Source organism: Ursus maritimus, unplaced genomic scaffold (assembly GCF_017311325.1).
Source record: "Ursus maritimus isolate PB19 unplaced genomic scaffold, ASM1731132v1 scaffold_17, whole genome shotgun sequence".
Classification (NCBI taxonomy): domain Eukaryota; kingdom Metazoa; phylum Chordata; class Mammalia; order Carnivora; family Ursidae; genus Ursus; species Ursus maritimus.
Window position 1 is genome coordinate 39,935,394 of NW_024424119.1, and position 24,049 is coordinate 39,959,442.

The 24,049-nt window shown below is 47.2% G+C and overlaps 1 long non-coding RNA gene across 1 annotated transcript; it reads left to right on the forward strand.

Moving 5' to 3' along the window:
* Window positions 1–20,561: 20,561 nt before the first annotated feature.
* Window positions 20,562–21,459, forward strand: LOC103678585. Its single transcript, XR_572730.2, has 3 exons — window positions 20,562–20,960; window positions 21,046–21,230; window positions 21,325–21,459. It is a non-coding gene; the product is annotated as an uncharacterized LOC103678585 (long non-coding RNA).
* Window positions 21,460–24,049: the final 2,590 nt, after the last annotated feature.

Sequence of the window (24,049 nt, forward strand, 5' to 3'; positions counted from 1 at the left end):
CCCCCCCCCCCCCCCCCCCCCCGGGGCATGGAGCGAAATTCTATTATCCGTGGCGGGCAGGTCTGGGCGAGGGGTGGGGTGGGGGGGTACAGAACCTAGGGTTCCTCCTGGGAGCTGGGCCGGGGTGTGAGGTTTTTTGTTGGGTTTAGAAGCTACAGGGACTCGTGCGCTGCTGTAGGGAGCTGAGTAGCAGAGACTGGGAGGGAAGTGCTAGTATCTCTTTGACAACGTTGGTTTCAGTTCTTTTGGATGACTACCCAGCAATGGGGTCGCTGGATGGTGGGGTAGTTGTAGTTTTAATTTTTTGAGGAATCTGTGTGCTGTTTTCCATAGAAGCCACGCCATTCTGCATTCCCACCAACAGGGCACAAGGGTTCCAATTTCTCACACCCCCACCAATACCTGTCATCTTGATATCTTTTTCTTCCTTTTTTTAATAATAGGATAGCCATCCTGACAGGTGTGAATGACATCTCATTGTGGTTTTGATTACATTTACATTCGTGATGAATGATGTTGAGCATCTTTTCATGCGTGTTGGCCATTGGTACATCTTCTTGGGAGAAATGTCTCAAGTCCTTAGCCCATGTGTCAGTCTGGCTATTAGTTTGTTTGTGTTTTTGTTCGTACAATTAAATTGTAGGAGTTCCTTATGCATTTTGGAGATTAGCCCCTTCTCAGGTGTAAGGTGTGTGATATTGTCTCGCATTCTGTAGGTTGCTTTTTCCCTCCGTGGTTTCCTTTGCCATGCAGAAGCTCTTTAGTTTGATGCAGTCCCACTTGTTTGTTTTCAGGAGCTTGAAGAGATGTCAGTGCTCCTCTGTTCATTGCCGTATTATTCACAAGAGCCAAGATGTGGAAATAACCTCAATGCCCATCAATAGGTGAATGCATAAACAAAATGTGATATATATACACATACAATTGAATACTAAGTAGCCTTTAAAAAGAAGGAAATCCTGCCATTGGTGACAACATGGGTGAACTTTGAGGACATTATGCTAAGAGAAGTAAGCAAGTCATAGAAAGACAGATAGGGCATGATTTCACTTACATGAGGTATCTAAAACAGTCAAGTTCAAGAATCAAAGCGTGATTTGCCAGAGGCTGAGGAATCACTAATCAATGGCATAAAGTTTCAGTTAAGCAAACGAATTAGCTCCAGAGGTCCTCTGTACAATATTGTACAATAATATGTGTATACTTAAAAATTTGTTAAACTCATGTTAAGTGTTCTCACCACAACTGTCCAAACAAAATCTCAGGAGGAGCTAGGCTCAGCCCTTTCATCAAGCCAAAGGCCCCTGGGAGAAGAGTCCTGCTTTGAGCACCTGCCTCGGCGAACCTAGAGCTAGTAGGAGCCCCGGGGTGGGCCCCGGCCTGTAGGGTCCAACCTCGAACCCCCGGGGCCAAGGGAGAGACCTGCAGGTCCTACAGCCCTAGGTGTCCCTCCAGATGATAAAACTCTCTGGCAGGGGGTAGATCCCACCAGAGAGAAGAGAGTCATCAGCTCCTCTGTTTCTGAGTGAAGTCCCCAGGGCCCTTTCTGTTTCTTCGCAATGGTTCTTCCGTCTTGTGGGCTCCCTGTCCCGGATTGGCCTGAGCCCTCTGCGACTCTGGCTGCCTTGCTTCCTCCTTTAAGTACACACTTCTGCAAGGACGACCAGGCTGATGGGTGGCGCAGGGACAGTAATGTGCCAAGAAGAAAGACCCTTCTTCAGGGTCACCCCCAGGGATGGAGAGTCAAACCACACACCCCCACCCCCTTGTCAGTTCAACCCCAACGTAGCCATGGCAGCATGGATGAGCCACACAAGGGAGACTCAACTGTGCAGGGAGCATTTATAAAGCCAAATGGATAACGTATTCATGGGAGGAGGGACTCAGTTCTAAATGACTTTGTGTAGGTCTGTGCCCTTTAAGAGAGCTGTCATCTTCTGTTCTTCTCCCTGTCACTTCTCAGCCCCCTGTGTCCAACCCAGACAATGCTGCCTTCTGCAAAGAGAAAGACCCACCTCGTCCCTCCCTTAAACATGTGCCCTGTGGAACTGGCCTGGTTGCCCCCTCCAAGCTGCCCCACTTCCTTCTTCCTCCCCCTCACCTAGGCCCACCTTGGGAGGGATTGGTTTCACTCAGCCCATGCCCAGCTCTCCCACTCCATTCTTAACCCTGTTTTTTCAGAGGCTGGAACAAAGCAGTCCAACCAGTCTGTTCCTGTGAGGTGCAGAGGCTCGAGGGGAGGGGGAGGTTTGGGGGGAAGGTGGTAGTCAGCAGGCAGATGTGGCCATGAGAACGACAGCCCGAAGCATACGGACCATTTTGGCCACTTACCAAGGGGTCTGTCTATCCCTGGGGTTGTAGGCACTAGAGGGGAGACTTGATCCTCCCTGTTGTCTCAGTTCTTCCTGTTTTCTCATGAAACTAGGGAAATTTGAGGGGCCTCCGAGAGAGTCCCACCAGATCTGGGACAGGTCTAGCCCGCCCAGGGACCCTCCAGCCTCAAACGTGAATCCTCTAGCCCAGAAATGAACTAGACCCAGGGCAGTCAGTACCTTTCCCAGTTAGGGCTACTCTGCTTTGGATTATATTTTCCTCCTGTGAGTGCCTGGCCATCCTCTGTGGCCTCGGCTACTGGCAGGGTATGGCCCTGGAGCCAAGTTGAACCCTGACCCTGCCACTTCAGTCTCTAGCTCAAGGTTGGCTTTATTCAAGTGCAAAAGTTACACTCGCTCATCTTATATATTGATAAAGTCACACTATTTGAGGAGAAAAAGACTTAAAAAAAAAAAGGAGCAGCTAACATTTCCTGAGCCCTTACTGTATACCTAGCCCTTTGCAGGAATGAATGAAGGCAGTCCTCCCAAGAAGCCCATCAGCTAGCCTCTCATCTCATTTTATGGTTGGAAAAATTGGGGCCAGAGAGGTTAAGTAATTTGCACAAGACCACACAGCTAGTAAGTTGGGGAGCCGGTATTAGGCACTAGTCTTTGCAAGTCTATAGTTATGGGGAAAATACACTCCACAGCGAATCTTATTTGAGGGTACCCTCTCAACCAGCACAGGAACGTGGAGAGGAACGGAAACACCTTAGTCATGATCAAATTATTGTTAATGAACAGAGTGTCACACCGATGGCGAGCAACAAAGGAGCGGACGGAAGTTTATGTACCCAACGTATATCCCAGGCACTTTACAATCAAGTAGGAAATCCTTTTATTTTCTTAACGGTCGGCTCCAAAATTCATTTTCAAAAGGAACCGTGTTTGTTGGGAGAATACCTGGATCAGTTAGAAGGTGAAATCCTTAGGCCTGGGCGTCAGCTTCGGAGTAGGCTCCGGGAGGGGGCGGAAACTCCCTGCGTGAGTCAAGGAGAGGAACTTGTCTAATGCTCAGGAGAGGGAGGGGCCGGAGAGAAAGGGGGGTGTGGGGGGAGGAGGAGGGAAAGAAGCGCGGGGGCAGTGAGACTGGGCTGTTGGGAGATGGGGCCAGGACAGGAGCCGCCCCCCCCCCATGTCAGGGTGGGCAGAGGGACTCTAGAAGAACAGAAATGTCTAATAGGGGTTTTAAACAGCTCGCTGTCTCTTGTGTGCATGTGAAACTTTCCTGAGACTGTTCCCTCCCTCCTCAGTTCTTTAGAAAAGTCTACTCGTGAATGTTTGGTGGGAGTGCAAGTGTTCCGTGGAAATGGGCAAAGAAGCTTGGTTCCCGTCTGGGCTGACACAATGCTGAGCGGTAGTCGTGAGTAAACAGGAGGAGGATACCACAGGAACACACACCTCCCGGGACTTGCTGGAGTCTGGGACTGGCTTAGGACTTTCCCAGGCTATGGACTCGGGGGAGTGACGCCGCGGACCCAGATCCTGAAGGCCAGAGAGACCCTTGCGGCTGCCCTGCAGCCTGAGCTGACGAGGGAGGTGCTGCTCTCTGTGCCGTTAATATTTCAGGGGCCGAGTTCAGTCTTTCCCCAAGACGTTGCAAATGAGGGAAATAAGATGTCCTCGGAGACATCAGTACCAAGAAGAACAAAGGGAAGATGCACAGACTCATCCCGGGAGGCAGAGACGAGCCTTGTCAGCGGCCATCCAAACCCCGTCTGTGAAGGGTTTCCCAGTGGCCAGTTCATCGCTACCAGCAAGAGGCAGCCCCAGTCCTCTTGCACGACCTCCAGCGATCCTCTAGTTATGATTTTACTTCCCAAATATAGCTGCACGCAGGGAGAAATGTGCTAGTTATTTAAATAGTTACTCCAAATACTTTTTTTAAAGATTTTTTTTATTTATTTAAGAGAGAGAGAGAGAGAGTGCGAGCAGAAGCAGGGGAGGAGCAGAGAGACAAACAGACTCCCCCACTGAGCAGGGAGCCCGACATGGGGCTCAATCCCAGGACCGTGGGATCATGACCCGAGCTGAAATCAGACACTCAACTGACCGAGCCACCCAGGCGCTCCTACTCCAAATAATTTCTTATGGTAAATTAATAAGTTGGCATTCTGGTTTATCTCTCTGCCTTTGGTTCATGTGGGCCTCTATCTGGAAATGCCTTCCTCTCCATGTGCTGATGAAACGGAGTTTTTTATACCGTCAGGCTGATAGCTGGGCCTCGTCTATGATCAATGCAGCCACATAATGAATGCCACCTCCTGGGAGATTGTCTCGCTGGCCTCCGCACCCCACCCCCCGGCCCCCTGGAGGTGGCACTGTCATGCTGCCCAGTTTTATAGGTGAGGAAACGGAGACCGAGGGGAGCTAATCATTTGTGCAAGCTCACGCGGAGCCGGAACTCACACTGGGGTTGTGTGACTTCGGGGTCCTTGTTATGTCTGCAGTGCTCCATTTCTGATGTAATTGAATAGAGACGTTTTAAAAATGGGTTTCTTTGTTGAACACTTTCTATCAAATACTGTGAGCCTCTTCCCGTTGAAGCTGTTCTCAAACTCAAGGCTTCACTTGTTCATTCAGTATCTGTGCACCCATCCATCCGCCCGTGCATCCGTCCATCTATTTATTTACAGGCATTCTTTGAGTAGCAAGCCCACGAGTAGGTACCGGGGTTGCAAAACCCTTTGCCCTCAAGGCTGTTGCAGCCTGCAGAGTTATCAAAAGGCACTTGTACTAACACTCCAAGTTCTGTGTCACACGTGAGGTCACGGATGCCTGGCTGTGCCTCCCCTTTCATCACAGACTCTGGCTGTATAGGATTCCTCTCCACCCAAGCCCTGCTGCCAACCTGAACGGCATCTCAAACAACCTGCCCGACACCGTAGAAGAAGAAAGACGCCTGCTGGTTTTCCTGATCAGGACACATTAACGCACTCTTCTTCTAGTAACAACACCCCATTGAACCACTGTCCATGGGGATGTGAAACTCAGCTCTGGCCAATCACAGTGAGTGCCTTGGGCTCATAGCGATTGGCTTAGAGGTGGAAATCTGACCCCAGTGGAGACCGATAAGAACGAGGCCCAGGACTTTGGCTTCAATAGTCAGGGAAGAGCCATTTATTCTCTTCTGCTGGTGTCACACTGGTGAGGCTGAAAGCCTGGTGCTGGCAGCTTTTTGCTACCACGAGAAAAGAGTTCGCCTGACATGGGAACCCATGGAGAGGAGAGCAGGGCTGAAAGAGGGGTCAGATCCTGAGGACATCACATGTGCTACGCCTGGGGCGAAACTACCCCTTGGCTTTTTGCCTTTTTAATTGCGGGTTTGATTGGGGTTTTCTATCAAGTCCAAATGAAAGAGATTTGATGGCGTCAAATCCACAGCCTCTCATCTCTAGCGACCTGGCCCCTTCTTGAGCCACAGACTGCCCCGGATTCCAGAGCTGATCATCAGCTGTAGCTGTGCCATCTCCGGAGTCATCCGCTCAAACGTCCCACTCTGACCACACGCTCCTCTTCTTCGGTGGTTCAACTACTTCCACTTCCGTGACTCTTTGATTCAATCAGGACCCATGTACCCCTCTACTAATGTATGATTTTCCAAACTGTAGCCTTTTCCTCCTCTTCTCTTCCTCTGCTACTTAACTTGGATTTCCTGGGACGTTATTCCAACATCACTCTTCATAATACATCAGATTCTCTGGTGCTCCTCTCCTCGATGCACACCAACCCTGGACAAACCCAGTTAGCTGCTGGCACTCAAGTAATAGGAACTGTGGGGGGAAGTGTCACCATAGGGCAGATTTTAATGAGACATTTACTAACTCCGATCTCAAACGAGCCCCCTGAACCAGCCGGCGGTCCCGCGTTGTCTCTCCAGCCAACCCTCAGCCTTTCATTCTCCAAAATTGCAAGTTCAGACCTTTGCTGTTCTCTTCAGACTTTCAAGCCTTTCTGCCATTTTCTGTTTTATTTCCAGCTCTGTCATGTCAGGAATTGGATTTTCTGAGGTCATCAGGGACCCCATGTCATCCTACCTGACTCTGTGCAGCCCTCGAGCGTTTTGACCTCTTCCCTAAACCTTTGAGTTTATTCTCTTGTTTAGGTAACAGCCCCTTTGCATATCTCTGTCCTCTCTGACCACTCTTCTCTTTCACCTTTGGAGATGCCTCAAACTCTCACCAGTCTTTAAAATTGGAATTCCTCAGGCCTTTGTCACGGGCTTTCCCCTCAGCTCTCTAAAAAATCTTGTCCACACGTGGGACTTGAGCAACCACTTACATGTTGATGACTTAGTAAGTTGTCTCCAATCCAGACACACCAACGACCTACTGCATATCTTTTCAACATAAGACCAAACTCATAGTCTCCCCCCCCCCACAGCGTTCCCTACCACTGTGATCGCACCACCGTCCATCCAGACGACTAAGCTGTAAGATGAAAGGTGTCCTTGATGTCTTTGGCTCTTCAGCCTTCTTTATGCAATCCCTTACAAAAGCATGTTGATTTCACCTCTTCGATGTCTCTGGAATCCATCCACTTCTTTCCATTTTCAGAGCAGCACCCCACTTTGAGGTATCATCTCCTGCTTGGCCCCCACAATAAACTACCAATTGGTTTATCTGTATCCATTTTCATTCCTCTCCAGGACTGAAACCAGATTTCTCTCTATAAAATACACAACCTCTTCTAAAGCCAAATCCCCTCACTGGGGTCTGCTAGCCTTGCGTAGTGTGGTCATTGCCTACTTTCCCCTTTCATCCTCTACCATGCTCCCTTCTTATTGCTTCTTATTCTCCCTTCAACTCCAGCCATGTTGGCTTTCTAGTTCTTTTTTTTTTTTTTAAGATTTTATTTTATTTATTTGACAGAGAGAGACAGACAGCAAGAGAGGGACCACAAGCAGGGGGAGTGGGAGAGGAAGAAGCAGGCTCCCAGCGGAAGAGCCTGATGTGGGGCTCGATCCCAGGACTCTGGGATCACGCCCCGAGCCGAAGGCAGACGCTTAACGACTGAGCCACCCAGGAGCCCCGGCTTTCTAGTTCTTAAATGTTCTTTGCTCCTCCTGCCACAGGCCTTCGCACATGCTGTTCCACCTACCTAGAACTGCTAATGTCTGGGTTTTGCCTAGCTAACATCTACTTAGCCTTTGGGTCTCAGCTCAAGTCCCACTTCCTCAGGCAAGCATTCCCTGACTTTTCTAGTGAAGTCATTCATTCCACTCCTCCCCCATTATAGGGTCCCTTAACACCATATAACCCCTCTTCTTGTCACAGTTATGATTTTTAGAGTTGTTCTGGTGATACGTTTGATTCATGTATTTGGCGCCGTTGGGCTGTAAAATCAATGAGGGCTGGGACCATAGTCTTGTTGCCACCAAAGTCTCAGAGCCCAACACACTGTCAGACACCGAGTGGCACGCAGTCAGTGTTTGTTAAATAAGTGAATAAAAATCCTACTGCATGGGGGTGCCTGGGTGGCACAGCGGTTAAGCGTCTGCCTTCAGCTCAGGGCGTGATCCCGGCATTGTGGGATTGAGCCCCACATCAGGCTCCTCTGCTATGAGCCTGCTTCTTCCTCTCCCACTCCCCCTGCTTGTGTTCCCTCTCTCGCTGGCCGTCTCTGTCGAACAAATAAATAAAATCTTAAAAAAAAAAAATCCTACTGCATCGATCCTTGTTGTCTAGGGAACCCAGGCGTTCAGATTTTGAGAGAGAAGAAAATTAAATGGTCGTTCTTGTTTTTGACCAGCCTCCTGCAGAAGCTGAGGCCCAAAGTCCTCGGTTAGTCAGGACTGGTCTTCAAGTTCTGTGACTCAGACCTCCCACTGCACTGCTCTCCCTCCCCTCCAGCAGCAGTGGTGGGCACTCTAAGCGAAACCTCTGGTATCCTCGCATGTATTTGCAGCAGAGAAGCATGTGACCGTGGGGTCAAGTTTCGCATCCCTTGGGATGACACCCTTCGCCTCATCAGCGCTACGCTTGGGACAGATTGTCATCGCTAAACTGTACAAAGTTCAGCTCAGAACCCTGCTATTTCTCCAAGCCCTGATTTATTGAAAGCTTCGCCGTGGGGCTGGAGGTAGAGCCAGGAGCTACAGACCAGGTTTCCCTATTTTCTGCCTCGCTACCTTCTGGCAGCTCCTCGGATAATAAAACACCAGGAAACCTTTCTGGCGAAGGAGGCTTTGGAATCCCATCCATCTCAGCCAAACAGCTCTTTTTGGTTCTTCTTGGTCGGGATGTAACAGCTCTCAACACGGACGCATTTGTGCTTCTCGCTGTCTCAGCTCAAAGCTGACCCCGCCATTCCCTCCCCTCAAGCTCTTCACCACAGGGATTCACTAGGGTGATAGACCCCCCCCTTTTCAGGTGCTGATGGAGACTCAAAGTTCCCTAATTCAGGGAGGGGGGCTCTGAGCTACACTCCTCACCCAGCACGCTCAGCTACCTCCAAGTGCAAATCCTCACAATGTTAAAAAAAAAAAAATTGAAAAATGAGACTAAACAATTTCTGTTCCTAAGTACTGTTCTGTTCCTAAGTCTTGTCTCAAAAACCATACTGTGTAATTTAGGGAAAGACAGACAGCAAGGGGAAAAAAGGGCAGCATTCCTGCTATTTTATGCCTGAAATATATGTGCATACGAGTCACCCAGACTCAGTATTTGCTGGCTTGCACTATCATTTTTATCAGTCAGATTTTGCTTCGTGAAACAGGAAAAGTAGAGCGTGCAGAGACCGGGACGTCAGACAGGCCTGGAAACACCTCTGGGCTGAGCTGAATCGAGCGAGGCTCATAATCGCTCTCTGAGTTCAGGGAGACACAAACCCTGTGGGAAAGGCTGAAGCTGGTCCGGAGGAAGACATGAAACAGTGCGGGGCGTTCCCCACATGTAGCTGTTGTGAAACCTGCAGAATCACAGAAGGGCCAAGGAGACAAGAATGGCTCTGCTTCCCCTTCCAGAAATCAAGTTAATGTTTTGAATATTTAGGTTGAGTCATCATATACAGAAGTGAGAGTTTATTCCACTTGACTTCCCTTTTATGAGGGAGAATGGTGTGCTCTCCCTCTCTCTTTTGACCTCTTGCATTTTGGGATTTCTCCGTTCTGTGGATTTTGCCTTCAATCTGATTCTATCTCCTCAGCATTTTCCAGATGTTCTTTCATCATTCTGGTTCACTGACGGCATCCATCCTGTTTGCCTTTGACTCGATGGAGTTATTCTTATTTACACGTATTTATATTCCCTCTGCATTCAATAATATTTTGCAAGGAAGGAGAGGTAATGCATATATCCACCCACCATCTGGAGATAAAAGCCATATTATATCTTGAAGTGTCCAGGCTCTTGTAGAATAAAGACAGTTTGTGGCTCATTGGATATAAACAATGTTTGTGATTATATTACCTAACTCCTGAATCCAGAAGTTAAATGAAAAATATGAAATTAGCGTGGTCCGTTGCACTGATACCTTGTGCGTGTCAAATTGTGTCCTTTGTCTGATCACTTACACAAGGTAGAAGATATGTTCTGTTGATTATGGGGTAAACATTCTTGTCATGATTTTCTACAAATGTTAGACGGCGAGATAAAAGTGTACAGAGTGGTTGACATCTTTCGTGCCAGATTTTCTTCTAGTAATAAACATGTAAATGCCATTTCTAAGGTAGAAGCATGTTTTATTTTTTTTTAAAGATTTTATTTATTTATTTGATAGAGAGACAGCCAGCGAGAGACGGAACAGAAGCAGGGGGAGTGGGAGAGGACGAAGCAGGCTCCCAGCAGAGGAGCCCGATGCGGGGCTCGATCCCAGGACTCCGGGATCACGCCCTGAGCCAAAGGCAGACGCTTAACGACTGAGCACCCAGGCGCCCCTAGAAGCATGTTTTAAATAAGTGAACATTATTTTGTGAGTATAAAATTACAAAAGTAAATGTTTAAAGATTTTATTTATTTATTTGACAGAGAGAGAGATAGCCAGAGAGAGAGGGAACACAGGCAGGAGAAGTGGGAGAGGAAGAAGCAGGCTCCCAGCGGAGGAGCCTGATGCGGGGCTCGATCCCAGGACTCCGGGATCACGCCCTGAGCCAAAGGCAGACGCTTAACGACTGAGCCACCCAGGCGCCCCTACAAAAGTAAATGTTTAAAATACAGACGAGCTCTGAAGAAAAAATAAAAATCCAGTCCAACAGAGAGCTATGACCACTGTCAACACTCTAGCACTCTGTCTTTAAAAGTTTTTAATCTCACTTCAAACATTAAGGGCATTTTCCCATATCATGAAATGCCTATGTGAAATTCTTGACTGAATATGGGAAGAAATCTAAAGTGCTCAACAGTTCATAAAAGTGGGATTTTAAATTCATGTAACTTAAACTAATTTATTTTAAAAATCAATTGATTCTTACTTGGTAATATTCTGACAACTAATGAATTTACAAAAGACATGTGGATCAGTCGTGGTAGGCTAGGTTATGCCATGGTAACAAATAATCCCCACATCTCAGTGGTTTAAAATGACCAATAAAAAAGGATAGATGACCCTGTTTAAAAATGGGTGAAGGGGGGCGCCTGGGTGGCGCAGTCGTTAAGCGTCTGCCTTCGGCTCAGGGCGTGATCCCGGCATTATGGGATCGAGCCCCACATCAGGCTCCTCCGCTAGGAGGCTGCTTCTTCCTCTCCCACTCCCCCTGCTTGTGTTCCCTCTCTCTCTGGCTGTCTCTCTCTGCCAAATAAATAAAATCTTAAAAAAAAAAATGGGTGAAGGATGGGAACAGATGTTTCCGCAGCGCACATATGCAAATGACCGATCCGCACATGAAAAGATGCTCCACATCATTAGCCATCAGGGAAACACTTCACACCCACTGGGATGGCTATAATAATAATAATTTAAAAAGGCAATAATAAATGTTGTCTACTGCTGGTGGAATGGAAAATGGTGCGCTTTGGAAGACGTTCTGGCAATTCCTCAAAAGGTTAAACGTAGAGTTACCATATGTTCCCCCAATTCTACTCCTAGGTATAGACCCAAGAAAACTGAAAAACGTGTCCGCACAAAAACTTGATCATGAATGTTCATAGCAGCATTACTTATAATAGTCAAAAAAATGGAAACCACCCAAAGGTTCATCAGCTGACGAGTAGATAAACAGATAAAATACGGTGTATCCATACAAGAGATATGGTTCTACTCTAAAAGGCAATGAAGTGCTCCTCCATGCTACCACGTGCTTGAACCTTGAGAACATTCTAAGTGACAGAAGTCAGACACAAAAGGCCTCAGATCCTTGATTTCATTTATATGCAATATCCGGATCAGGCAAATCCATAGAAACAGAAAGTAGATTTGTGGTTGCCAGGGACTATGGGGAAGCGGTGATGGGAAGGGTACTGATGGGCGTGGGGTTTTTTTCTGGGTGATGAAACGCTCTGGAATTAATGGTGGTGGTGAATATATTAAAATCTACTATATTGTACTATTAAAAGGGATGAATGTTATGGTATATGACTTCTATCTCAATAAGTTTTAAAAATTGGCTTACACAGCCCAAGCTTCAATTTCATTTCTTAAATTAAGGTTTTTAATGATGTTCCAATGATTTATGTAATATGATTTTATAATCTTAATTTTTATTCTAATTTTAGGCAGAATGTACTGTAAGACTGTGCTAGAACTTTTAAGTCATTGAAAGATTTTAAATACGGTTTTCAATTGTGTAAATGTCATTAAAATAATATAATAGAAGAGCCATTTACGATCTGGCTTTTCACGAAAAAACTAGAAACTTCTCTGAGACCAATTTATTTTATTTTTATTTTTTTTATTTTAAAGGTTTTTTTAAAAATGTATTTGTCAGAGAGAGAGCACACGCAAGCACAAGCAGGGGGAACATCAGGCAGAGGGAGAAGCAGGCTCCCTGCTGAGCAAGGAGCCCCATGCAGGACTCGATCTCAGGACCCTGGGATCATGACCTGAGCCAAAGGCAGATGCCTTTACCAACTGGGTCACCCATGCGTCTCTCTGGGACCAATCTCTTAAATAATTATAGCACATTCAATTTATGACTCAGTTTATGATCAGGCGTACGTTTTTACGATTATTATATCAGTAATGATATTACTCACTAGAAAGTCCCACAAGGATAGGGACCCGGTCTGTTTTGACTCTCCAGCACGAAGCAGTCTGTGTGGCTTGTAGCAGATATTCAATGAGTATTTGTGAAACGTAAGTGGGTGATTAGTTAAAAGAGCCAGAATTTCAAAGCTTTCTCTAAAGCCGTTTGACCCTTCCCGGGCAGTGATAAAAGATACTAATACGGAAGTGATGTAAAATGGAGAGAAATACGAAGTAAGTCAATTTCCCAAGCTGATCTTTTTAATTTCTTGAGCATCTCTAGACGTCTTCCAATATTTCTTAAAGATGACCGACTGTTATTCTGGGTTTATATCTGACTTTTGTTTCAGTGTCTTAAAGTATTTTTTATCTGGGCTTTAGATTAGAATTAGTAGTTCTGAATTCTCTGGTTATCTTCGTCTCTAAGCCATTTTGGGTTTTAATTCCTCTTTTATCACATTTATTTTTCCCTTCCTAGTTTGAAGATAATTTTCCTTGCCCGGGGAAGGCAGGTTGGTGTGGTGGCTCAGAGCACAGGCCCTGAACTCAGGCTAGTCGTCGAGCCTAGTCCTCGAGTCCTGGCTCTGATGCTTACTGGCCATGTGATTTTAGTCTCTCGTAACATTTTTCTCATTGGTAAAATGGGAATAATATTAGGACCTACCCTGAGGGTTGTGGCGAGGACTAAATGAGTTAATGCATGTAATATGTTTAACATAGTCTCAATAACTGTTAATTTCTATTATTGTCAGCCCGATAGAGGAGTCAGATGTTAATTTATAATTTTCTAGCTGCCAGGTTGTAGGTTTAACTCTTTCTTGTTTGTTTCTGTACTGTGATCAGGGCTAACTATGTCAGTTCCATCTTTTGTGTTCATCATAATCTCCAGAAGCTTTGGCTCATTAAGGGATTTGGTCTTTATTGGCCGACGGAGACTGTTCCAAAAGGGGCAGTGAGAATGATGAGTGACCATTCAGGATATTTGAGGACCTGTTGGGAAAATCATGCTTTTTAAACAGGAAGAAAAGAGTACTAAGGGACGAGGGCAAGATGGGGTAGAGGGACAAGGAGCAGTGTGTTCCTTAATCTACTTAAAGGGCTGCCATGTTGGTGGGGGAGTTGACTTGTTCTTTGTGATCCCGGAAGAAAGAGCGGGGGCCACTGGATATAAGGTTTGCTTTGATGGAAGGCAAGAATTCCTAACAGCTTTCCAAACCTACCTCAGTCCAAACCACCAGCTTCTCTCTCCCACTTACTACACAATCTCATAAAGTATTTCCCACATCACCAAGGCACCGTGCAGTACCCCAGCCACGCTGCAGCCAAGGTTCTTTCTGTAAAGCACCAACATGATCAAATCATTTCCCTGCTCATTACCTTTCAATGATTTCCAATTATCCTTGGAACAAAGACCCCATCTGTATCAAGGCCTGGGAGGCTTACTGGATCTGGCCTTTCCCCTCTCCGGCCGCTAACTCCCCCCCCACCTCCACGGACTTGACACTCTCCTTCCTCACAGTAGTCCACCCACACTGGTCTTCCCCATTTGCATCCTCAAACTGCCCACTGGGCCTTGAACATGCTTTTATCTCTGCTTATGACATTTCACTTCCATTTTATCTCATCACTGCCTGCTCTCCCTTCAGATGCTAATTCAGCCCTCCGTTCTCGAGGAAGCCTTGCTCGAACTTCCTGTCTTGGGCTATTAGATGTTCTGGTAGCATCATGTACCTCTCAGCTGCGTGCAGTTCTTAACGCTGTTATGATTTAATGGTATTTGTATGAATTTTGGATTAATGCCTGCAAGGTCCACGAGTGCAGAGATCATGCTTTTTTCTTTTTTATCCTCACCTGAATCCTCATTATGGAGCACAGTGCCTGGTACACAGTAGGTGCTCAGTAAATGCTGCTTGAATGAATGTATGAACGACCCAACAGCTGAGGAGCTGTGTTGGTAGGAATTTTACTGCTTCTATGGGAGAAGTTGACAGCTGAGGATATGAGAACTCAAAGCTCTTTTTAAAAGAATCTGAGTCTATAATCCCAGGGCCTTTTAATAGAAGTTTACTTGACTAAAAAAGTGACAATAAGCTCACCGGATTGCTGTGGTCAATCTCTGTACTGTTGTCGCATGGTGTAGTTGAAAGCTGCCTGAGCGCCACCTAGTGACAGGAAATGCACCTTTCCCCATCCTACTATCCCCTTGCTCAACTCCAGGGGGCGCCATTCACAGAGACCACGATGTCAATGGGGCCTTGTGAAGTTCTGCAACATGGTGTCCCTGACCTTCACGCATGCTTGTTGGGACAGAGCGAAGAGAGCCATTGGAAAGGAACCGGTTGAAGAATTAGGATGGTGAGGGAACAAGTAACGGATCAAGATTCTACAGGGAAGAGGAAGGGCTGGCGGCACTGGCTTCTCTGAACTGGAGGAGGCCACAGGGGAAAAGGTACGATGGGCCAGACGTAGATGAGGGATTATGTGGGAAGAAGGCATCCTAAGGGATAACATCCTATGTTCCGATAGTTTTGAGCTTTTAAACTACTCAAAGATAAATACTTTTCCACTGAACGTGTCTTGGAAAAATATCATATGAGGTAAGTTTTCTCAAACTTACCACATTTCACCAAGAGTATAAGACCTGCTTTAACTGTTTTCTGAAACCAGATTCTGGACTCTGCCCCCTTGTCATGTAGGAGACCAGCAAGTGCAAGCCTAGACTTTTTATGGGGTTTGGGCTCAGAGGACAAACGGAAGTTCCCTTCCGCCGGCTCACTTCCCTCAATGTGGGAGTTCTCTCCCAATTCCCTGTGAGCACATGGTCCCTCTTTTCCCAAACCCCCAGGCTTCTACGGCCCTATTTTGGTATCTGTGGCCCTCAACCATTTTTAGCTGAGGCCTCAGTGTCTCTGTAGAGGTAGGAAGGTAGGGCTCGATCCCTCACCACCTTACTACCTCTGCAGACCAAGACACCGGAGTGCTAATTTTGTCCTTAGAGAAGGGATCAGACCCTGGAACCCCCAGTTCAGGAGTTGGCAAGTGACCCCAATTGGGGCCAACAATCTCTTCCATATCATATCTTAGCTCAGAAGAGCAAGATGGGGAAGGGAGGTGAGGACAGTCCCATTATAGAGGCTAAGAGAGGAGCAATCATTTCTGAGGGTCAGGGAGAGCTGGCCAGTTAGGGCACCCGCATGCCACTGTCGAGGCCAGGGACAGGTGTGTGTGTGTGTGTTGAGTCTGGGAATAGAAGAGGAATACATGTGGCTCTTAGGCCAAGGAGCAGGACTCTGGGACCTTGTATGTTGGGAACTGCAGGCCATTGACGCTGTAAATAGGTTTACGCTGCATGTCAATAGACTAAAATCTGTCACATTGTAGGGGGGTCCTTTGTACCACTCCTTCCATAAGAGTTGCCCAGAATGAGACCCATCTAAAGCTCAGAGAAAGCACATGCTGCGTGAGTACAACTTTTTCGTTCACATCTTGCGTAGTGTTTGTTGCAAGTGCATCGTGGGGGGGGGGTCCCCATCATTACCTTCTCACCGACCACTCACCCAAAGTCCAACAGTCTTAAATCATCCAGTTAGCACTGACTACATTTACTAAGGTCTTTTACATCAATCTCCCAGCTCATAGGAGCAAAGCTGATAGCTAGACCCAGATGGACACATGAAGCTGGTTTTTCATCCCATCCCCCCTAAGTCACCCTACACCGTGGGGGCTTCGACCCCCTTTATCCCTTCCTACCTCAGGGTGGCATATCTTCTTTGTTCTTCGAGCTCACCTAGGTATCAAAATAGCTTTCCTTAACGTGTTCTGCAAAAGATAATAATGACTTGAGAAACACTTTGACCTATATAACATTTAGGGCTAATCAAGTGTTTTCTTTAAGTTTTGGGGTTTTTTAATCATTAGGAATAAGACAAGCATGCTCAGCTTTTAAAAATGAGTGCCTACCTGGGGTTCCCTATGGAGCAGACCCAGAGGTAGAGATTTGTGTGCGGGAGTTTATCATGGTCTGCTGTGGGGACCATTGCCATGGGGGAGGGGGGGGGCAGTCAGAGGGCGGAGGTGAATTGTAATGTAGTTGTAATAAGGCCTCGTCCCACCTTGATTCAAGGGCACTAAGCCTTTACGTTCCCCTCCCCACAACGTTGATCAGCCATTGGGTTCAGGCTGCCCTAGAGAAGGGCATGTGACTTCGGGCAAGGCAGCTCTCCTCAGCTGACACCAGTTCCCAGAGGGGACTCAGCTGCCAGCTGCCAACCCTCTTAGCATCTGAGGGAATTAATGTCTCAGTCCTGAAAGAGCGAGCTGGAGAGTGCATCACGTCTTCTAGACAATGGGCAAATGACAGGAAGAGACCATTCAGATAGGAAGAAGACATTTGCACCTTCGGAGTGTTAAACAAATGTCCAGCCTCATTAATAGTGCGAAGTGCAAAATTAAACAATATAGCACTCTTCGCCTATCAGATTTGTGAAGTCCTAAAAACAGAGTGGCCACGATTAAAGGAGTTATAACTAGCATACTTTGAGACACTAGGCTGGTGATGGTGATGGATTTAAGACTTGGCATCTGGCGGTAGAAACCATGGGAATAAAGGTGATCATTCAGAAAGAGTGCACGTGAAGAACCCAATAATCTTACCAGCTCAGAGGAAAATTAATATAAGATACGTAGTATAACACGTATTTAAGGAACGCTTGATACCATTGTGCCAGGAAGGCTTTTCCCACGGGAATTTACAGAGCTTGCTTAAAGCATGACCCTGAAGTCCACGGGAGGGGCAAAGACAATTTGGTGAAAGTTCCTAACCACAGGGTAAGGCATTTGGCTGTTTGGACTAGTGGGGAGAAGCGTAGAGGTGTAATAGCCGTGATGGAGTTAACTGAGCATAAAATATGCAATGACCGACTCTCTATCAACGATTAAAAAAAAAAAAGAACGAACGAAAGAAAAGGAAGAATATTTCTGACTTCTGTGGTTAAAATGTAACCCAGGCCAGAGAGAAAAATACAATTAATCCTCTGTTAAACTACCCAAATTCCAAGTGCCATGAAGGAGAGTGGTAATGGATATCGTACTCACTGGAGAAAGGCTACACCACCTATAACGGAAATCTATGCACCATGCAGAAAGCAGTTTCTGGCGTCTTATTGGGCCCTTAGAGATGGGGCGTCTGATCAAGACATAATAGATGATCACACAACCAGAACTCTCCAGTAAGCTATTTTGTTTCAGACTAGCGAACTATAAGGATGGGTGGGCTCAGGGCAGTCCCTCACAAGATGAAAATGGTACATTGGGATAGGGCACAAGTAGGGCCAGAGAACACCAGCAAGCTGCTCGAGCAGGTGGCCCAGATCCCACATCATCCATGGCCTCTGCCAGCACCAGCTGCATGAAGGATTTCTTATGACAGCTGATGGAGGGGAACAGAAAGGTGGGTTTGGTTCACAGATGTGTCAGTTTAATATGCCCACGCGAGCCAGAGGTCTGCTGCTGCAGGTGTGGTACTTCGAGAGAGCAGCGAGGAAGTCCTCCCAATGGAAAGTCTCTTGGGTCATATAAATTTTCCAAGGTAGGAATGTTACTTCTATTGAAAGTCCAGCCTGTCAGCAGCAGAGACCAAGACTGAGCACCTGATCGAGCATTATCCCAAGGAAACTAACCAGCCACTTGATGGCAACTTGACTGCAGTGTGGCCCTTGCACACTAGAAGGGACAGCTATCACCTTGACCAGGATCAATACACATTCTTTATCTGGGTTTATCTTCCCGTTTGTGGGGTCTCAGCCAGCACCACGATCTGAGACCTTATCAACTGTTTGGTATCAACAAGAGATCAAAGGTATGGGTCCCACTTTACAGCAAAACAAGCATGGTAGTTGGCGCATGGTCATGGGATCCACTAGTTCCATCATATTTTTCATCACCTAGAAGCCACCAGCCTGGAAGAGGAGTAGAATAGACTTTGTATCTCAGTTTAGAGTTAACACCCCATAAGATTGAAGTACCATATCCACGCCCTAAGTTAATGACCATTATATGGTACAGAATACATGGGTCTGGAAACTAAAGATGGAAGTAGAAATGGCCCTATGTGCCATCACTCCAAGTGACCCTCTAGGGGAATTTGTTTCCTGTCCCTGTAGCTTGAGCTCTGCAGGTCTAGAAGGGACCACTTCCATCAGGGAACATAGGAAGAATTCCATTGAACTTTAAGCTATGACACTTGCTCAGGCACTTCCAGCCCATGTGTCAAGAGAACAGCAGGCAAAAAAGGAAATTCAGGAGTAATTAGGGCTTCTGCTACTCAGTGGGGCAGGGAAGAATGTTTGGTGCTTTCGAGATCCGTGGAGGGCCTCTTGGTGTTCCCATACCCAGTTTTAATGGTAGATGGACAGGGGCAGTAGCCACGGCCTGAGAGACATAGCAGATTTAGGCTCAGACACCTTAGGGATGATGGTCCAGGCCACCTCACCAGAGAAATCACACAGACCAACAGGGGTGGTGAGAAGAATATGCAATGGGAGGTGGAGATGGGGTGAGAGGGACATTTATGCCCTCAGTTGAGCTGTGGCAGTGGGGGACTCTATAGTTTGTCTCACTAACCCTTCTCTTGTAAGTTTCCCAGCAAACCAAGCCAACCAGAATTATGGGGAAGTCATTCCCAGATGCAGCTGAGAGGTGAAGAGGTGAGTGAGCTCAGTGGATATTGTAGAATTTACTCAGATCCCCTCTTTAGGACCAATGCATCTAGTCCCAGTCGCTGGGAATATCAGACATTGCGGGCCCACAGCTGTGTCTCTCCCTGGTAACTGCTCTCGGCACGATGAACCGTTCTGTCCAGATTTCCACATCGTTCCCAGGAAGCACAGCTCCAGGGCTGTGATGTCGGATGCAATCCCATTGCAGTCCCACTGCTTCTGCCCAATTCTGCCTTCATGATTTCTTCACGGGGGTACCTCCAAGAACACTCCTCGACAAAACTTCTACATACTGTGTCAGAGTCTGTCTCCAGGGAGCCCAATATAGAACCCAGTATAAATCAGTGTCCATTTCCATGAATGAGTGGTCTGCAGCGATAATCATGAACTGGCTAATTGAACCCAATAATGCCCAAAGAGTTCTTCAGGAAATGAATCAAAAACCCTTTCATTGCTTATACAGGATTCTTTTCAGGCAGAGAACTGTCTTTTGTTTAGGAAAATGTCTTGATAAATGGATTGGTAGAAACTGGGACTCAAGATCAAGAACCATGACAACAAAGTAGGATGATTAAATTGCTCTGTTGCCAGAGAAAATGAAATGTGTTGGGACAGGTTGCAGAAGGAAGGATGGAGAGAGATGGTGTGATTAGATGGGGAGTTTTGTGTGGTTGGTAATTTAAAGGATATTTTTGAGAATGGTGATATGTCAAGTTCAAAGTGAGGTTGCTTCCATGACTGAACTTGCCCCATATTTTTGAGAACACATAAAGCACTTAAAATTGTTTGTGGACATGGGAATTCTGTGAAAATTGGAGAAGAAGCTGAGCAGAGAGAAGCAGCCCACAAGGAGGCTGGAAGCCAAGTGAACTTGAGGAAGGACGTACCCCCCTGGGAACTTGTATGGAATGTTGAGAAGGCTTTGGACTTCTGTAGACTATAGAAGGGGTGCAAGCCAATGTTCTCTAGAACTTCAAGGGCGAGAAGGCACCACCTAATACATGGATTACATTAATGAAGAACTGGCACACCAAGGAAGCTTGAAAATGGAAGATGACTTCACATTTCTGGGATTAAAATGAGAATTCTTGGAGAGTCTGGGAATCTGAAGCGAAATGTTGCATTACCTGAGGAGATTTGATCAAAACTATATCACTCGATTGGGGACCTGAAAGTTGAAAGGGCAGTGATCCCAGGTCTCGGATAACATTGCCAATATTTCTGTGGTGTTTTCTGAAGCTGGAACTGCCTCCTGGAAGAACTCAGACCATCACGAAGCTGATAGGCATCAGGAATATGATGTTCTTTTCTCCGTGTCTGGGCCTCATTCTCACACGAACGCTCTGTTCTCTCATATGATTCTATGGCAACCGCCTCACAGCTGTTCACTCTGGAAAACATTGTGGGAGGAAATGGCAGCCCTGAAATGTCTATGGAAAATAACCTGTCCCTGAGGTCAAAGGTGCCAAAGGAGACAGAGAGGACCTTTCCTGGTGTCCCTGAGGAAGGAGAGCAGGGAGGAAGTCCTCAAAGTTACATCTCTGGGCCTTTTCCTTCTCTGGGGTCACAAATAACATGGTCTCATCCTGACAGGAGACCTCATTTTGTCCACAGGTGGCAGTTTTGTGCCCCCGAGCTTTCTCAGAATGGTCATTCCTGACTAGGAAGTGCTTGCCAGCTATGGATGGAGGGTATTCTACCCGTGGCCAGCTGCCCTCGGGTGTCCACGTTGGAGGAGCTCTGGAGGCAGGTACAGCTCCTTCCAGGCCCGCCTCAGAGCCTGCCTGTGATCTGCAAAGAGCTTTCTAACGTTGCTGTTTTTCTCCCCTCTTCAGGCAATAAACTACTTGGGATTTGGGCTTTGAAGGAACGTGGTAAATGAAATATGATTAAGATGAGACCAGAAAAGTCCAAATGGACTTGGGAAGAAAACCCACAGATTTAAAAGTGGAATTTTGTCACACAAGTCAGGTGAACACAAAACTTTATCACGCTGCATCGGAGAAAACACTACCGTGAGGTAAGTGACGTGGCTTCCTCTGTTGGTACATATGCAAATTCCTTCATTTTCCCCTTTATTCAAAAAACACTAATTGAACATCTGCTTGTGAAAGATCCTTGCAGTGCAGGGGAGACCGTCTGTGAGACTGTCACTTTCGACACCAATGGTGACTTTGGGCAGTTCCCGAGATGACCCGCAGGTGTGATGATTGACTCAGCAGACTTGCAGAATCCGGCGAGCGCTGCTGTGCTCACAGTGCTACCGGATTACAGCGGAAGGGCGCAGATTGCAGTCAGCGAGGGAAACCGTGCCTGCGGCAGAGCCCGCGTGGTCCTCTCCCCGGGGACCCACGGGTGGCACGCCCCTTCTGGAAAAAAACGTGTGACATGGGGCGCCTGGGTGGCGCAGTCGTTAAGCATCTGCCTTCGGCTCAGGGCGTGATCCCGGCGTTCTGGGATCGAGCCCCACATCAGGCTCCTCCGCTAGGAGCCTGCTTCTTCCTCTCCCACTCCCCCTGCTTGTGTTCCCTCTCTCGCTGGCTGTCTCTATCTCTGTCGAATAAATAAATAAAATCTTTAAAAAAAAAAAAAAAAAAAAAAAAAAAAAAAAAACGTGTGACAGCACAGACCGTCCGACTCCTTGGCCCGGTAGTGCTCGACCATAGACCAGCCTTGGATTCGACTGTGGCGGAACAAGGAGAGGGATAAGCAAGGCAATTAACTTTTCCTGCTGCCTTTACATTAATTCTCCAGCTGAAGTGGACAAGCCCCCGAGACAAGAAGAGAGAACAAGCCACTTACTGCAGCAAATTGGAGCAAAAGGGGGGGGGTGGTCGTCGGGTTTTCTAGTCTTTTGCGATTCCTCACGGAAGTCCATCAATATCCTGGGGATTAACCCAAATTGGCTTGTCTGTCATGGCTATTCTTTTTGTGACTTACCTGCCCGTGAAATGCGGCAAAAGCAGGAATGTAAGCAGCCCCGTTAGGCAGCACCAAACAGGGCTCACAGTTAGGAGCAAAACCCTTTCCTTCCTCCAGTCCTGACCTGGACCCCTCTTCCGCAGAAAGGATCTAGACTGGTCCTTATCCCTACCCCTCATTACTGAGGAGTGGTCAAAGTCAAGAGGGTCTGACCGCAGGGATGCAATCCCCCACATCCCCTGCCTTGTAGACCGATAGCTCCTACCTGGGACCGGGGTAGCCCTTACTTCCTGAGGCAGTTTCATAGGTTTTTAAAAATAGTAACAAAGTTGCCTCCAAACAGCCTGTGGGCTGCAGTTCCTCCTGACCTAAGAACTGTGATGTTTACAAGAAAAAGCTTTGCAGCTTCCAAAATCGCAGGATGGAGAACCTGTGCCTTCGAAGTCCACAGCCGACCTCACTCAGTCGGCCGGGAAGGGGGTGCGGTACCAGGCCCCTGACAACGAAGGACGCCCTGCCTCTAGTCACACCAAAGCCAAAGGGACAAGAGAATCAGGAAAGGAATTACATGCCGACTTAATCCCTAATCAGCACGACTCAAGCCCCTGCGACCCTTACCCTGAATTTTCACCCTTTAAAAGCCCTTCTTCTAAGCCATGGGGGAGTCTGGGACATTCTCCTGGGCGGTGCCAACCAATTAAAAGCCTACCTTCACTGCAAAACTTCGTGTCTGTTTTTCTTGACTTACGGTGCATCCGGTGGACAAACTCGCGTTTGGTTGGGAAGAGGCAGGGGGCCAGAGGCTATAGTCTTCCTCCTTAAAGAGTTAGAATAACCCAGCAGAGATCCAGCAAAGCAGCAGTTTGAAGAGCATCTGGTGCATGGGAAGAGGAGTTACTAATCTCCGAACACACTGGAGAGGCAGGGAGACTTCTTTAAGGATAAAAGACCAGTTCTGCGCCCCTCCCCCCCAGCCTAGATGGGCAGACACCTGCGTGCCCCACTCCCCCCTGCTCCTGAGGATGGGCCCCATCATCCAACCCACCCCATGCTATAGGGGTCCCTCCAAAGCAGCTCCTGCCCCCACACATTCTGCAAGCAGCCCCAGCAGGGACTGGCACCACTCACCACTCCAAAGGGACTCCTGCCCTGGGCAGAGTGGAAGAGAGCCACACCCACCAGCGCACCTGCTGTCCCCGCAGACAAGCCTTACAGATGGCAGAGGGGGGCAGGCATCTGGTCTGACTGCTGGCCTGCCCAGCAATGAAAACCTTTGTGGGGGGGGGGTGAGGCAGCACAGGAAGAGGGCCCAGCCGTTCAGTAGGTTTTAGGATATAATTATTTGCAGTTTAAATAGGAAATAGAGGGGTGCTAGGTGGCTCAGTTGGTTAAGCATCTGCCTTCGGCTCAGGTCATGATCCCAGGGTCCTGGGATGGAGCCCCACATCGGGCTCCCTGCTCAGTGGGGAGCCTGCTGCTCCCCCTGCTTGTGCCACCCCCCGCCCGGACAAATAAAATCTTAAATAAAAAATAGGAAATACAATAGTGAACCTCAGCCTACATCTAGCCACCTGTAAAAAAAAAAAATGCTCAAAACACAAATGAGACTTAAGACCTGTTTTCAACAATCATGCTGAACTTAAGAGGCAAAAATAAAACAACTTGCAGCAATCTAACAGTTCTGTAGTAAAGTACAGGGAGAACAGACACCCTGCGGAGCACATGAAACAGGACACATACATGACTACATATTTAAAACAAAACTTCAAGGTTCTTTTCTGATCAATTACAAATAAAAGATGAAGAATTACTAATTTGAATTGAGAGAGTATCTTGATTTCCTCTCTGATCCAGATACTGAACTTGATAAAGTAGAAGTAATCTATAAAAAGGGAATTTTATACCAAAAATATAGGA